The following is a 13,714-nucleotide window of genomic DNA, read 5'->3' as shown; positions in this document are numbered from 1 at the left end:
GAAGAGGTCTTAGAGGTCATCCAGGCCCGTGGCTTTTCCAGTGAAATCTCAAGGACACGTGCTGCTGGTTTCTCAGGCACCCTCCGGTTTTTCTCAGACTGCCAGGCTTTTCTCCTTGAAAATCCCTGCTCTGGGTCCTGCTCCTTTGGAGATTTGCCAGAAGAGTGGTTTTCAGAGTGTGGTCCCTAGACCAGCCGCATCAGCCGCACCTGGGAACTTTCTAGATAAGCAGCGTCTCGGGTCCCTCCCCAGGCACCAACTAAGTCTGCGGCTGGGGGCAGGAGCCCAGCCACCTGCGTGTAAACAAGCTTCCCTAGTGACTCTGATGCACCTAGAATTTGAGAACCCCTGCACCAGATTGAAAACGCCATGAAACCAGGGGTCCACCTGCTTCGTTTCTTGACACTTAAGCAGAGCTCTGGAATAGATAATAGGCGCTCCATAAATGTTTGTTGAAAGTGTAACAGCTGGGAATGGTTTAGTGGGTCTCTATCGACATCCGCATGTTAGCGGGCCTATAAGGAAAGTGGGCAACAAAGGGGCTGCACACACCACGAAGGAACAAGGGCCAAAGTTTCCCTGGTTGGGGCTGTCGGCGCGCCGGGCAGGGCGCCCCTGTGGCGATGGAGCACGTCGTTGAGGCCGGCTGTCTGAGTCTGAGGACAGCTGGCTTTGGGAAGGGGCGAGGTCCTCTATCCTTGCGCTGTCTTCCTTCGTCCAAATTCTTTTATAAAAATGGTCTTCTTGGTTTTTTGGGAAGCGGGGCCACTAAAGAGCAGGACATGAAGGGACAGATCATTGCTAACTGGGGACTAGGTCGGCACTCAGAGGACACCTGTCAATTTTTAGAACAGAGGAGGACGCGATGGTGGACGCGTCAGCTCATCCGAAGCCGAGCTTCGGGCCGGCGTTGCCGTCTGCCCTGCGCTGTCTGTCTGGTCTTTCCCCAGCGTCAAGGGGAAGCTGAGGTGGACTCGGAGGAGGAGGCCAGGCCGCAGGGCCAGGTGGCTTCTCCCACCATGTCCGTCTGTGTCCTGGGTCAACAGCCAGCATCTCTCGGCTCCTGAGCTGCACATGTTAAGGCAACAAGCACATGCTGTCCCCACCTACTGCTGGCTGGCCCCCACTACTTGTAGCAGGCAGTGGGGACACTGTGGGGCTCGAGGCATAGGCCCCATCCCCGCAAAGGAGCAGTCTGGCTGTTGGGGGCAAATGCAGCCACACAAAGCTGTCTGAGCAGCGCTGAGTGAAGAGGCGCCGGGGACTCTGCGGTGGCCGACCGCACAGGGGTCAGCTCAAGGACTGGGGGCAGGGCACCGGGAAGGGACCGGGAGTGGGTGTGCGGGTGAGGCGCCCTCCCGGGAAGGCAGAGCTTGGAGGCTTGCAGTGAGACAGCGCTGAGTGGCTGATGGAAGCGGGCCTGGGATGGGTTAGGTCGGTTGGTCGCTGTTACAGAGTCGTGACAAGCGTCCCTGCTGCCTACATGCTTCTAAAGTCATTGTAACTGGAGAGCACACAGCACAATACCATTCCTCCCCAAATGCCCCAGATTGCCGGCCATCTCTGAGTCTGGCCACCGGCTGAAGTTTTACAAGTGACCCCTAGCGCGGCCCTTCTCTCTGGCTTCGTCACAGCAGGAGTTTCCCTCTGTCCCTGTAAGGTCACCGCGTGGGGGGTGGGGGCGGTAGGGGGACGGGACAGGGAGAAGAAAGTGCCTTGGGAATATTTCTATATAAATAACTTACTATTTTGGTTTCACTACTGGACTGAAAGCCAAATATTAATTAAAACTTTTTGAAGAAAAAAATAGATACATTAATCCCTCTTTATCCTTTTGCTGGCTTGTCCGCCCTTTGCTGTTTGTGAGGTCATGCGTGGGTGTGAGTGTCTGCGTGTATCCATGAGAAGCGTTTCATGGCGTGTGTGAGGAACACACACAGTCTGCACACACATGTTCACATCAGACAATACGGGGGCCTTTCAAAAATTATAAAGCTACTCCATTCATCTAACCTCAGAGATGACTGGCCTTCGCGTTTCTATGGGATGGGACGGCGAGGCACGTCCCCTCCACATGCCATCTCCCATGAGGACAGGGGAGAACATCATACTTTATTTTATGACCAACAGGTCATTCGTCTATATCTGCTCTTTAAAGCCACTGAGGACATTTTGCCAATCACTAGGAGAAACTAAATAAACAGAGCCAAACAGTGTCAGCTCTCTGCAGCTGAGTAATTATGAGGAATTCCTCTTTAAATAGAAGTTTAAGTAAATATAGAAAGATCACTTTACAGAAGGCAGCTCAGGAAGAGATGGGGGGGCAGCAAATGTGAGACCCCTTCTGGGTCCAGGAGATGATGAAGATGAGGTTCTGGAAAAACTGGAACCAGGAGACTTGTCTCCCATTGCCTGCACTTCTCTAGCTGGAGGCTCGGTGAGCGGCGTGTGGCATTGCTTCCGTCTTCATGTTGGCGGCTTTCAATGTCAGATGCTTCATTCATAAAAATGGCTCCTATTCTGGACCTGGAGCCACATCCTTGGCCCTGAAGATTCGCTTGACTGTCTGTCCGTCCTTCTTGGTCACTGCTAAGCCCTGGGGGAGGGGTGGGGGTGCAGATAACAGGTAGCCCGTGGGGGCTCAGCTGCACACACAAGAAGAAGTCATCGGTAATGCTGAATAATTAATTAATAATACTGCTGGGTGCTAGGTAACCGGTGGAGGATGGGCGAGTCAAAGGAAAGAGTGTCGCCAGGCCTGGGGAGGCAGAGGGCCCTGGAGGCTGATGCCAGCTCAGATAGGCAAGGAGGCGGAGAAGACATCACGGGTGCAGTCACTGGGTGAGCAAAGGTGCAGAGGCTGGGGAGCGTCAGGTGGAAGCAGAGGGCAAGACCAGGGCAGCGGGGCTGGGCCAAAGGAGCTCTCTGGGAGAAGCAGGGGCAAGCTCCGCCCTGACGTTGGACAAGGGGACCCTGAGCACTAGCCACACCCCCTCACCCACTAGGGAAGCAACTTCAGGGCATCTCCACGGGCAGCAGTGGGGGGCTGGATCTCCTTTGGCCTGCTCACTGTCGGAGCCCCCGGGCTGCCGAGTCTGTTGGGTAACATGAAATAGCCTAGAGCGTTCCCTCACTGGGCAGCCAGTTCTGGACCCTACCATGTGCGAGGCCAGGTACGAGGACAGCACAGGCGGAGCTGAGCACCTTGGGGACCGCAGGGCACAGAGACGCCTGCTGGGTAACTGGCACCCTTGAAAAGTCACATTCAAAGATCCCCCTGCGAGGAGCTGGGGGCAGCATGGGGGTCAATATTACATAGAGTCCTCCAGTCCTTAACCCCGGGAGTCTGGGAAGACCCCCTAGGGGTTTGCTGAAAAATGTCAGGCCTTCTACTCTGCGATCAGGCAGATCCCACTTCCGCCGCTTAGGTAAATGCCTACTGGAGACCTCCCAGCCTCCGGCCCTCCGAGGGGAGCTGGGCTGACTCCCGCGGCCAGAGTCCAGCTGTGTCTCCCTCTCCGCGCACCGCAGAGCCACTCGCCCCGCCTCGCCCCGCCTCGCGCCCTCTCCTCCCCTGCGCCTCTGCTTTCTCGGCCCGGCATTTTGTTATGAAATTATTTTTAGAATTTCAAACACATAGCAAAGTTAAGACCATTTTACAGGGGGTACCTGTTTCCCCGCAACCTAGACTCTCCCTGAGCAGATTACTCTACTGGCTGATCATCCGTCTCTCATGGTCTGTCCATTGGTTCCCGACTTCTCAGGGCACCGTGTCAAAGTAAGCTCCTCCCTCAATACTCCAGCGTGTTCGTTGTTCACTAGAGCTCAGTATTTGTTTAAAGTATGTTTTCTCTTGATATATACAACAAAGTGCACAAACGTTAATTGTACATTTGCTGAGTTTTGACAAATGAATACCCCATGTAACCCGAACCCCAACAAGATATGAGAGCGGGCCCCCAGAAAGCCCGCGCCTGGTGGCTTCTGCCTCTGATTTGAGAAACCTCCTTACCGAGTTCTCACCCGAGACACAGGGGCCACACGCCTGCCGCAGGCTCTGCCAGTGGATCCCACAAAAGCCTGACCAGCCCCCACCTGGGGGAGGATGCCCACCACGCGGCTTTGTGATGGTCTCTCAGCCTTCGCGTGAGAGCTCTGGGGTCCCCTCTCAGAGCTCCGAATTCCCTGTGGCTCGTCACAGGAAAAGTCACCACCTTGAAAGCCAGAGAAAAGGACGTGCCCTCGCCCTGGCTGGGTCGCTCAGTTGGTTTGTGTTGTCCTAATATGTCAGGGTTGTGTGTTCAATCCCCAGTCAGGGCACATACAAGAATCAACCAATGAATGCATGAACAAGTGGAAAAACAAATCGATGTTTCTCTCTTTCTCTCTTCCTCACTTCTTCTCTGTAAAAATCATCAAATAAACAAACAAACAAAAAAATGTGTCCTGGCTGGTGTGGCTCAGGGGATTGACCACCAGCCTGCAAACCAAGGGGCCACAGGTTCGATTCCCAGTCAGGGCACATGCCTGGGTTTCAGGCCGGGTCCCCCGTTGGGGACATGCAAGAGGCAGCCAGTTGATGTTCTCTCACACATTGATGCTCCTCTCCCTCTCTTTCTCCCTCCCTTCCCCTCTCTCTGGGGCAGGGCGGGCGGGGGGAGGTGTCAGGCAGAGAAGTGGCATATCCAGGCTCCAAGGTTTCAAACTTCTCAATGGTTGTGTGTGGAGGAAGTTTTGAAAGAGGATGAGAGAGGGAGCGGGAAATTCAGTGAAGAGATTACTGTAGGGTGGCCTGCGCCAGGCTGTGGAGGGAAGTCAGGAGCTTAGTTGGGTGGGGGAAGGAGCCAGGTCAGGGCGGAAGCAGCTCACTGCATGAAGCCACGCTTTTGGAGATGAGGGGCAGCCAGGGAAGGGGCAGCCTGGGTGTGACCGGGCTGCATGTGCCTGTGGGACACCCAGGACAGGTTCAGTGAGCAGCTAGAAGTAGGGGCCTGGGACTCAGCAGAGAGGTCCAGGCTGGAGTTAAGAATTGGGGCACAGGTAGCATTTGAAAGTTGGGAATAAGGTCCTCCTGGGGGACCTGGCATGAGAACAAGCCCCAGGGGACTCTGCCTTCAGTGCAAGAAGCAGGGGACACTGAGGTGTCTGTCGGAAGAATCGGGCAAAGGGACATTTCAGAGGCCAAGGCAGGAGCCAAAGGAGGGGAGGGTCCAAGGCATCAACACCGCCAAGAAGTTCCCCGTGGGGGGGCCTGATTAGTAGCCACTGAATAACGACAAGGTGAGGCCGGAGGTCACGGCCAGGCAGGGTCAGGGTCCGCGGGGATGTGGACAGCCCAGACTGGCCTGGCCTGTAGAACTGGTCCCGCCCAGCAGCCGCCGCCCATCACCACCCACACTTCTTCCTGCCAGGGAGGTGATCGTCTGGCTGTAGTGGCAGGTGGGGGGATTTTCCAGCCAGCGCTGGCTGGGGGAGCGAAAAGGGGACAGACCTATGACATCACCCTCTTCCCGCACGTCTGACTTGACCTTGAGGCTGAGGGGCAGGTGTGCGATGAGTTTTTCCTCCCACCTGAGCAGAAGATGCTACTTCACTTACTTGACTGCGTGGCCAGGTAAGGTGGCTGCCCCTCACCTGCAGGAGAGACCAGGTGTGTCAAAAGCCAAGTCAGGTGAGCATGGGTCCTCTGGCAGGAGCCGGGGGAGGGGCAGGCATGCTGGAGAAGGTGCCTTTCACCTGGAGACAGCTTAGGCTCCAAGGCGGAGGTGCTCAGCCTATGAAATCAGAGTCTCAGGGCGGGTCCTAGGCACCACTGTTGTCGAAGCTCTGGATCCAGTCCCGCCAGGGTGGAAAACCACTGATCTAGAGAGAGCAGGTGCTGTGTGTGGGGCCCTGTGCACGTTTCAGGTCAGTAGTTGGAACAACAGGACCCTGCAGAGAGACTGAACTCAAAGGAGTGGTCAAACTGCAAGAACTCAACAGCCCCACAGGCCTGGGTGTTGTCTGCCCCAAGGAGGGCAGCCTGTCCTGCCCCAGGCCCCAAGTACTGACTGAGCAGAATCCACTCGGGCCTCTCCCTCCCCTTTGCCCTTGGGGGAGCCTCCAGGCAATTCCCGATCTCCCACAAAAGCCCCCTGTCTGGGCTCCCCTACTGACCAAGGCCCCGCCTGTGTCCAATGACCAGCCCACTGATCAACCTGGAAGCCCCGCTCCATATCAGGAAGATGGAGGACGGTCTGAGGGCTCCTTGGCCTGCATCTGTCCTTGGGTTAAATCCATATGGGGGGGCAGCCCCCTGGGGTCACCGCAAGTTCTGGAGACCAGCAAGCACTGCAGGTCGCGGCTCCAGAGAAAGTGGGGGATAGTCAAAGTCTTCGTGAGGGCCCTGCTTCTTAGAGAAGAACGTCTGGGGAGCCATCTGTCCTCTGGGTGCCAGGGGACTGCAGGTGAGACCAGGGTCCCGTCCAGCTTCAGAGCAGGGCGGCCCTAGCACCCTCCCCAAGAGGAACTCAGCAATGATTTGACCCTCTGACCTGTGACCTCTTCCTGGCCTTTTGCCTAACAGGTCCTGCAGAGACAGGCTAATCTAATCTCCTCCTGGAGTAGGAAATGAGAACTCTCCAGAGAGGTTAGGTGACATTCCCAGACTCACAGAGCACAAGGCATCTGACTGAGTCAATTCTAGAGTCCAGGGCTCCTGGCACCTGCTCCCGGGAGGGTGAAATGCACCACATGAGTCATTTCAGTTGAACAAACACTGAGCATGGATTCTGGGCCCGGCACCCTCTTCTAAGCTCATTGAGGGAAGGCACGAGTGTGTGTGTGTGTGCGCACCCCAGGAGCCAGCCGCTGGGTGGTAGAGACCCCTCTTGCACACACAAAACACCACCACCAAGACCTGTGTGTGGCACCCGAGGGCGCTCTGCAGTACAGCTCTCCCTGAGCTCTCAGAAGGGGAGAGGTGGGGGGAGGGAACATTTTGCAAATTCAGTGGTGTCTCTTCTCAGACTGAGCTGGGTGGGAGGCAGGTAAGGTCTAGGTGAGCAGCGAGGCCGGCAGAGGGCATGTGAGGTATCACCGGGGCACCAGACAGAGGCATGGATGGGCAGGGAGGGGGCCAGGCCCGAAGCCGTGCCGAGCCGTGCCAAAACGCGGGCAGCTGTTAGGATGTGCGGCAGAGGAAGCAGGGACAGGGACAAGGGCCCAGGACAGGTGGGGCCTCTCAAGCTGTGTCCAGGCCTGGCTTCCCTGCCCCTTTCTCCCTCACGCCCGCTGTCATATAAGTGTAACCTTATGGATTATGACAACGGAGAGGACTAGGGGCCTGGAGGCGGGGAGGAGGGCAGAGGCTCTGTGCAGTCGCACCAAGGATCCAGGACCCACGTCACCTGTCACCTCTGAATGCGGCTTCTCCCCTGACCCGGCCTGGCCCCTCGCCGGAGCCTTTGAGCTCCCAGCCCTCCAGGGCTGGCTCCGCCCCCCCCACCCGAATTTCCTGAGGCTGGAGCTGGATAAAAACTGGAGGCTGGGGCCTTTGGGAAGTAAAAACTGCTAATCTTATCCACTGGGCTCTGAGGAATTTGGCAGGGCGGGAGGAAGGGGCTCCAGGGACTGGGCTGGCCGGTTCCAGCCTATCTTCCCCACCCTGGAGCCGGGCATGCTCACATTAATAGCCCCACAATAAACTCCAGCGATAAGCCAGCTCCTCCTCCCACAACACAGTTCGAGTCTGGAGCAAGAAACAAGATGAACAAACAGCCAGACCCACCAACATGGCTGGGATTTGTCCATATTACAAATCTTTGGTTTGTGTCCAAACAGGTCTTCCATTCCTTCGTTGGTACCCAGACATCTGAGTCCAATGGAGTCCCTGCCCTCCAGATGGTGCCCTTGTCTGGCCTGGGGGCTTCCTCCAGAAGTGCCGTCCCCTCCCGCACCCCGACTCTGATCAGGGCCTGGCAGCCCATCCCAGTCCTGCCCTCTGAGGCCCGCACTCTGTGTCTTCTGGCCAAAGCAGGGACAGTGGCATCCTTTGGGTGGTGGTCTACCTTCTTCTTTCTGTCCCCGTTTGCAAACACCCCAGGGGAGCAGCAGCCAGGCGACTCCCCTCTGGGTCCCCACACTGTCTTCTCGGGGCTCTTTTATTTGTTTGTGGTTGTTTGTTGAGTGAATAAATGATGCCTGAGTCAGACAAGTTGCTAAATGGGGCCCCAAGCACAGTCACACCACTGACACGTTGGCGAAGGCAGAGCAAATGGCTTGGGGTGGAGCAGGGGCCAGGGGGCTACCTGCCCTGACACCTTAGTGTCCCCACCGGGGCCTGGCCCCCTCTGCTGTCAGCAAGGTGGCAGTGGTCCCTAGACGGAACGCATCCCCTTGTAGTCCCTGAGTGGTCCCAGCGGGGCCAGGAGGGGCCTCCTCGGGAGGCTGAGAGCTGGGCCAGGCCACAGCCTCCAGCCATAGCCAGGGAGCCTGCTTTTGTCGTTGGCTCACGGGCCCCCTAAAGCACTTTGTAACATGCTCCCCAGGGTCCCACTGGGGAGCTCGGCTCTGCCTGACTCTGACCTTGACCCTGCCACACCAGGGCCTATGACCTTGGGAAGGCCTGCCGCACCCGGGGCCCTCAGGATTCCCCCTCAGCTGTCACCTCAGCGAGGCTGCCTTCTCCGGTCTGAGGCTCCCCTGAGCCTGGGGCCTGCTGGGGGCTGTCGGGGAAGGCCTGGGGGAGGCCCTGCTGCCGGCCTCGTGGGGCCGCGACGCTGGGCAGGCTGCAGGGGCGCCAGGCGCTCCTGGGGGCCTCCTCCCGGAGCGGAGCTCCTGAGGCCGACGCAACCGCAGGGCTGGAGGAGCCACGCTGGGCTTTTCAGAAAAACATGACTCTCTTCCTCAGTACAAGCAAATTTTGGAAAACTTTTAAACAAAGAAACCACGTGGGAAGAGTGGGAAAGGGGGAAAGAAGGGGAGGGCAGGAGAGGGCAGGAGAGGGCAGCTTTTTTCCTGAGAACACTTATTTCTCTCTGAGTAGCCAAGCAAGGGCCTAATCCCAGCAGTTTTGGGGCCAGATTCAATAAAAACTCTGTCTGCAGAGGCCTGAGCAAAGCCACAGAAAATAAATACTTTGTGGCTTGTCCGGTCTCCTGCCGCCTGGAGCCCGGAGGGCCGTTCTATTGACTCTCGGCCCAGTGGGATAGGGACCGAGTGTGGAATTCTCTCCCCGGCCAATCAGCTTCCTCTCCCCAGTTAGGGCCATTTAAAAATCATAAGGAGAGTTTCCGGCGCGGAGGGGGAAAACAGAAGAGAGCATATTTGGTTGAAGGAAGAAAAAAAAAGAACTGCAGAAAGGCCAATTTATTTTCAAGCAGAGCCAGGAGCCGTTGGACTGTCTTGTTTGTGTGCAATAATATTTGGGGTTAGGCCTTCCCTTAGCTCTCGCACTTCCACCTCCTGTCTCCTGAAACCCATTCTCAGCTCTGCGGGGGGAAGACCCAGTTCTCAGAATGTGGCTGTCGCCCAGCCTTCCGGGCTCTGTGGGGCACGGGCCTCCTACCTGACCGGGCTCTGCTCTGGGGACTGAAGGGACGACTCCATTCTGGGTACCCCGCCGGGTGACCGGTGGGAAAATTAGAGCAAAACTTGGTCTTGGGAAACTAAGATAGAAAAGTACTCAGGGGCACAAACAATGAAGAGATGAATTGAGCTTTGCTGGTCAGAGTGGAACAGGCTTTTACAGACAGGGACAGTATGCAGTTCCATGCTGTAGGGTGGAGGGCTTTCCAGGAACCCGGGAGGAAAGGAAGGGTAAGGCACCGTCTGAAGGGTGGGTGGGTGGTCCAAACAGAAGTGGGGATGGTGGAACAGAGCGCCGCTAAACCCCACCAGGCCTGGGGACCAAAAATGCCCAATTTTTTACAGGGTTACAGGTCAAAACATTGGGACAGTCATCTTGGGGTATGAAAAGTCCTTACTAACCCCAGGGGCAGGCTGCAAGAATGTGACCTCTGACCACTTCCTACATGGTCTAGACTCTCCCTCACACTGGGTGCTGGGCAGGCTCCAGAGGCGGGGGGGGGGGGGGGGGGGGGGGTGGTGAGTTTATGCAGATCCCCTCTCCCACGCCAGGTCCCGGAAGAAAACAATGGTTGGTTCTTGTCTTCCGAGGGAAGGACAAAGCAGGGCTGGAGGGCTCTGGGGCTGGGTTCCGTCTGAGGCAGCCTGAGTCTGGGGGCCGCACCCCACTCTCTCCGCCCGGCGGGGCTGCCGGAGGGCCACAGACTCGGCACATAAATACGGCCCCCAGACAGGACATTCCACCCTCAGAGTGACTCTCTTAAGTTAAACACTGTTGTCCTTACGTTCTTATTTGAAAATGCAAATACTCCTGGGAGAGATGATTCTGAGAATGAGCCTCTGACTGAATTCCTCGGGAACCAGGAACTGGGGATGGGAGTGTCCCAACCTGACCCTCAGGGGGTTGGGGGTAGCTCTTTCCCTTTCTGGTAGAGCCTCCAAGTCAGGACCCGATGACTCACTGCGTAGAAAGAGAATCTTAACGCCCCTGGGTTTGGAGAGGGAGACAAGGAGGAGTCCACCGTGCTGAAGACAGTCTTAGGTCTGGTGGCCACTTTCTAACACAAGGGACTGTGGGTAGTTTAAAATAGCTTTGGGGGTAGGAGCTGCTTAATCGCTCCAGCAACAGTATTGACCACCGAATGGGGACAAATCAACTAGTCAAAACTCCAAGTATCTAAAATACCCCTAAGGAATGAGCATTTAAATAAAAAAGACTTCTGAGCAGTGAAAACGGAAGTCAAAACCCCAACCCCACAGGCCTGGCTGGGTAGCCCCGTTGGTCAGAGCAGCCTCCTGCTGCGCCAAGGCTCTGGTTTTGATTCTCTGTCAGAGCACACACAGGAATCAACCAATGAATGCTAAATAAGCAGAACAACAAATCTGTGTTCCCAAAACACAGGCCCTTTACGTATTGGTTAGACTTCAGTCAAAACCTTTGAACTCCTACTTTATCTACAACTCGAAGTGCCAGCCTGAGCTGATAGCCAACCCACAGCGGAATGAAAGGTGAAGGCTGGGGGCGCAGGAGGGGAGAGCAGGAGGGGGGAGCAGCGTTCAAAGACAAAAGCGATCCAAACTCTGCTGTCTGTTTGCGATAGGAAGAGGGGCTCACCTTCGTAGAGCTCTGAGGTCATGGCCCAAGGAAATAACAGAATTCACAAAGGGGACCCACGGGTCACTAGGAGATCGTTTAATTTGCTCGCGGTGGGGTGGGGGGAGGGTGTATGGAAGAAATATTTATATTAAAAATCGAACATGGCTTTGAACAATGAACATAGCTCTAACATTCACAGGGATAAACCCTCCTTTATCGGAGCATCAGGTTTTGCCTCCAGCTGAGCTGGGAGTGGAGATTTTACTGCCCAAGCAAAACTGTGATTCCCAACAAGCCCTTCACTTCTCTGAAGCAATGGAGACAAGAAGACGAGTTGACCCTACCCCTTGAGGCTGCATAGGTGGGCAGCCCAGGCCAGTGCCCATCCGCCCGCAGGCCGTTAATGCTACTGAGCAGTTCAAACGGGGCTAGTGCAACCGAGGACGTGTTCATTTAATACACTTGAGCTTCCCCTGAAATGGCCACGTGTGGCTAGCGGTCACCATTTCTGCAGAGTGCAGTGACCCCAGAGGGGCTCCACAGGGTCCCCTTAGGCTGCATGGAAACGCTGCTCACTGTCCCCCAGGCCTGGACTACCATAGGCATGCATTCATTGCACAAGCAACAGTTATTAAGCACCTCCTGTGTACTGGGCAGAAAGGGATTACCTTGTGAAATACTTTGGTGACTTATCAGTCCCTCCCTCCTTCTCTAGTTTCCTTCCTTACATGAGCAAATCATGATTGCTTACTAAGTGCTGAGTGCTTGATAGTAATCATTCTCAAACGACTGGGAGCGACAGAATCACAAAAAGCCTTGTTAAAAGTGCCACACTCCCCTCCCCACCCATTAAGTCCACAGAATCAGAATCTCCTGTCTGAGGCTCCCTGTGAAGAATGCAAAACCAATGGCTGCTGCTTTTCGACCAAGAGTTTATAATTTAGAAGGTGTGATTTAAAAAAATAACAACGGGCCTGTAAATAGTGAGCTCTTTTTATGAATAGCTCTTCCCAAAAACCTCCCTGCAAAAACCCCAGAGAGCACTAAAACCACGGCCTTCCTAGGTTGACTTCTTGAGGGAATTTGTTGGGCAGGTGTTTTTCATACCCTGGAGATGAATAGCTGCAGGGGAAGGTCCGGCTGAGGCCTGCCTGTACGACCTTGACCCTGACAGAGGCCTCCCCCTCCCCCACTCTGGCCCCTACCTGTTAAACTGAATAACCCTCCTTAGCCCCAAGGCCAGTGGGGAGAACAGGGCGAGCTTCATGGAGGGGTGGGAACCTTGAGGTTGGAGCGGGAGGAAGAGCTAGGAGGGGCTGAGGACAGGAGCCCCCCAAACAAAGGCCATGTAGACCTTTCTTCACTTTGGGAAACTTTCAGCTTGGAAAACATTATGTTCTAATTGTGCTCTGGTTCAACTGGAATGCCTTTAGAATATGCATAGATGTGCTTCCAAGACAAACTGATTCACTGGGCACTTTTTGAGTAATCAAAAAATTGGATTTAAGTAATGAGTCAGGGAAAAAAAAATCTGAGTTCAGGGTTGAACATTTCAGGTGGAAGGTTTTGATTCATTGGTTCTGTTCAAGTCCCTGTTGTTCAAATCAACTCCACTCAACAAGCATTCATTCAGAGGCTAGTTTGTTCCAGGAATGGGTGTGGAACAGTCTCAAGGAATTTCTGCTCGGCTGGAGAAGGAGACAACCAAACAGTCTTACTCCCCAAGAACAAAATGCCAAGAACCCCAACAGGAAACAGGGAGTTCTGGGTGAGGCTGGTCACAGGGAGGGGATGTGTAGGTTTTGGGACTAAACAGTGAGTGATGAGGGGTCCCCAGGCAGTGGGCGATGAGCAAGCAAACGAGGAAGGTCAGAGAAGCTGTGGGGTGCACATAGAAATGGAGGAGGGGGAAGGGTGATGATTTGGCGGGGGGGGGGCAGATGGGCTTGGAGAGGCGTTTGGAGGACACCACAAGGACTCTTGCTGGGCCTCTGTGCTCCAGAACTCTGGTCCCACCTCTGAGAGACGTAAACAAATCTCCTGGGCAGAAAGAATGGCATTGTGTTGATTCCTTCATTTGTTTGTTTGTTTTAACATACTTTATTTTGCCGTGTATAATGCGCACCCACATTTTTGGCCCAAACTTCCGGGGAAAAAAATCTTTCGTTTTAATTTTTTTGATTCACTTCTATATTTGTTGCTATTTAGATACTTGTGTGTTTTTTGTATTATAAAGGAATTTTAGCATTTATTTTTGAACATATTATGGTACCAGAAATTTTATGTAACAAATAATTACAAAACACAAGAACAGATACAAGATGCAAGAAATTTTATGTACCGGTAACAAATTTACAATATGTATGCATCATAGAAGGCCAAGAACTCTTCATCACTGTCAATATCAGAAGGATTGTCTTCTTCAATTGCTACATTACTGGTGTCTTCTAAAGAGACACTTTCCTCATCCCGGTAAATTTTATCATCCTCACTTCCATCCATAGCCTTGCCGATGGCGCAGTTTTTAGACAATTTCACAACTACTTCCTT

This window comes from Pteronotus mesoamericanus, unplaced genomic scaffold (genome assembly GCF_021234165.1).
Source record: "Pteronotus mesoamericanus isolate MK-2021 breed Mesoamerican mustached bat unplaced genomic scaffold, CSHL_Meso_final contig_74, whole genome shotgun sequence".
Lineage (NCBI taxonomy): Eukaryota > Metazoa > Chordata > Mammalia > Chiroptera > Mormoopidae > Pteronotus > Pteronotus mesoamericanus.
Note: the sequence above shows the minus strand (reverse complement) of the source record.